General features: G+C 40.0%; 1 pseudogene; it reads left to right on the top strand.

The window, feature by feature from the left end:
• Positions 1 to 449: 449 nt before the first annotated feature.
• Positions 450 to 1,451, top strand: LOC100658446 (olfactory receptor 8G50-like; annotated as a pseudogene).
• The last annotated feature ends 1,568 nt before the right edge of the window (positions 1,452 to 3,019 follow it).

Raw genomic sequence — 3,019 nt, 5'->3', positions numbered from 1 at the left:
TGCTGCATGACAGAGTAGAACTACCCTGTAGGGTTTTCTAGGCTGTAATCTTTACAGAAGCAGATTGGTAGATCTTTCTTCCACAGAGCCACTTAGATGAGTTTGAACCTTCTAGTTAGCAGCTGAGTGCTTCACCATTGCACCACTGAGTCTCAGAACACTCATTATTCTAAGTTATCAGAATAGTTCTTTGGATGTTCAGAGGCTGGTTAATACTGACTCACTGTTAGAGCACAGAAACAAAAAAATATGTACAATTCCATCTGATGTGTATTTGCATGACCCATAATACTGAGATCCCAGAATCCTTAACTTTTAACATACAACAGAGACCGGGGGAAAGAGCTCGAGGTACCTGAATGGTAAGACTTGTACCTAGTTCACACTGCATAAATTTACACCTACCTCTAATTTCTTCTTCTCTTCCTCTATAGAATTCCCATAGGAAAATGGCAGCAGGAAATCACTCCACAGTGACTGAGTTCATCCTCGCTGGGCTAACAGAAACGTCAGAACTCCAGCTGCCCCTCTTTCTTTTCTTCCTAGGAGTCTATATTATCACAGTGGTGGGGAATCTGGGCATGATCACACTGATTGGGCTCAGTTCTCACCTGCATATCCCCATGTACTATTTCCTCAGCAATTTGTCCTTCATTATCTCTGCTATTCCACTGTCATTACCCCCAAAATGCTGGTGAATTTTGTGACAGAGAAGAACACCATCTCCTACCCCGAATGCATGACTCAGCTCTACTTCTTCATTTTTTTTTATTATATCAGAATGTCATATGTTGGCTGTGATGGCATACGATTGCTATGTTGCTGTCTGTAATCCATTGCTTTACAATGTCACCATGTCTTGTCAGGTCTGCTCCTGGTTGGTAGTTGAAGTATATATGATAGGCATGATTGGTGCCACAGTTCACACAGGTTATATGCTAAGAGTGGTTTTCTGCAAGGCTAAAATAATCAACCATTACTTTTGTGATCTTTTTCCACTAATGGAGCTTTCCTGCTCCAGCACTTACATCAATGAAGTGATGCTTTTGTGTCTCAGTGCATATAATATTCTTGCACCAACCTTGGTCATCCTTGGCTCCTATGTCTCCATCATTGCCAGCATCCTGCAAATCCACTCCACTGAAGGCAGGTTCAAAGCCTTCAGCACATGCAGCTCCCACATCTCAGCTGTCACAGTCTTCTATGGTTCTGCAGCCTTCACGTACCTTCAGCCATCAAGTGTCAGCTCCATGGACCAAGGCAAATTGTCTTCTGTGCTTTACACCATTATAATGCCTATGCTGAACTCCCTGATCTACAGCCTGAGGAATAAGGATGTCAAAAGTGCTCTAAAAAAATCATTGAGAAAAGACTATTTTGCATTAACAAAGATTTATAATTCTTGGAGAAGATCCAGTAAAGAAGGAGTCCAGAGATATATACACAAGTAGTGAGATTATTTCCAACACTCTAATATTTGGAAAAAGATCCCAAGGACAAGACTGGATTCATAGTGCCACGTGGAGGACAGTCACATGGAGGGCAGTGTCAATTCTAGGAAGTCCCAGAGGTCACCTGTAGTAATCCATATTACCTCCTATCATTTTTTTTTAAAAAATTTCAAAGACCTTCATGTGAGGAGATTATAAATTATATAAATGTCATTTGGAACTTTGTTAGATAAGATCTATCAGAATTCATAGAATGATCCTTTTGGTCTGTGTCCTCTGATCTTAACATACTTTTGTGTATTGAATCTCTTTCGAAAAAAAATGATCTCTAAAATAAATAATTTTTAACCACTTGAAATCTACAAAATTCAATCCCTTCTAGTTACTAAGCGCAGAGAAGTGTATTAAGGAATGGGGAGGCAGATGATGGATTTTGTTGTTGTTGTCAGGTGCTGTCAAGTTGGTTCCGATTCATGGAGGCCCTATGTACAACAGAATTAAACACTGTCTGGTCCTGTGGCATCCTACCAATCGTTGTTATGCTTGAGTCCATTGTTGTAGCCACTCTTTCAATCCATCTTGTTGGGGGTCTTCCTCTTTTTCACTGGTGATGGTTGATAACACATAATTCCTGCCCACAAGATGACAACTCTGTAGTGCAAGACACTGATAGACTAATTATAGCCAAATATATTAAGTGTATTATCACTTATTTCTTTATGCTACATTCTTTTCTTCACAGTTTTAGTATCGTGCTACTACCTCCTTTCCTTGAGAATCCTATATTCATTTTCCCCATATCTAAAAGACTTTTGTTTTCACCCACATTATGGAATCACAGATGTAGAAGTGACATTTTTGACCATGCACTGAAATCATACAGATCACTTATTCACATGCAAATTTAAAAACTGGAAAATTATTTTTGACTAATTACATGTACCCCTCCTCCCCAAAGACTCAATATTTATTCTGAAAAAAGAAGAAAAAAATGGGGGACAGAATTATTTGGTAGACAATAATTGCCTGGGCCCTGAAATAAAATTTGAGAATCTCCCTCCTTACCTAGGGTTATGGATTGAACTGTGCCCCCCAGAAAGATGTGTCAACTTAGCTAGGTCATGGTTCCCAGTATTGTGTGATTGTTCACCGTTTTGTCATCTGATATGATTTTCCTATGAGCTATAAATCCTACCTCTGTGATGTTAATGAAGCAGAATTAGAGGCAGTTATATTAATGAGGCAGGACTCAATCTACAAGCTTAGGTTGTGTCTTGAGTCGATCTCTTTTGCGATATAAATAGAGAAGCTAGCAGAGAGATATGGAGAATTCATCACCACCAACCATGAATAACAGGGAGGGGAGCACATCTTTGGACCCAGAGTATTTGTGCTGAGAAGCTCCTAAACTAGGGGAAGGTTGATGACAAGGACCTTCCTCCAGAGCTGACAGAGAGAGAAAGCCTTCCCCTGAAGCTGACACCCTGAATTTGGACTTCTAGCCTGCTAGACTGTGAGAGAATAAATTGCTCTCGTTAAAGCCATCCACTCGTAGTATTTCCGTAGCA

Source organism: Loxodonta africana, chromosome 15 (assembly GCF_030014295.1).
Source record: "Loxodonta africana isolate mLoxAfr1 chromosome 15, mLoxAfr1.hap2, whole genome shotgun sequence".
In the NCBI taxonomy this organism is placed as follows: Eukaryota; Metazoa; Chordata; class Mammalia; order Proboscidea; family Elephantidae; genus Loxodonta; species Loxodonta africana.
Note: the sequence above shows the minus strand (reverse complement) of the source record. Positions and strands in the feature narration are given on the sequence as shown.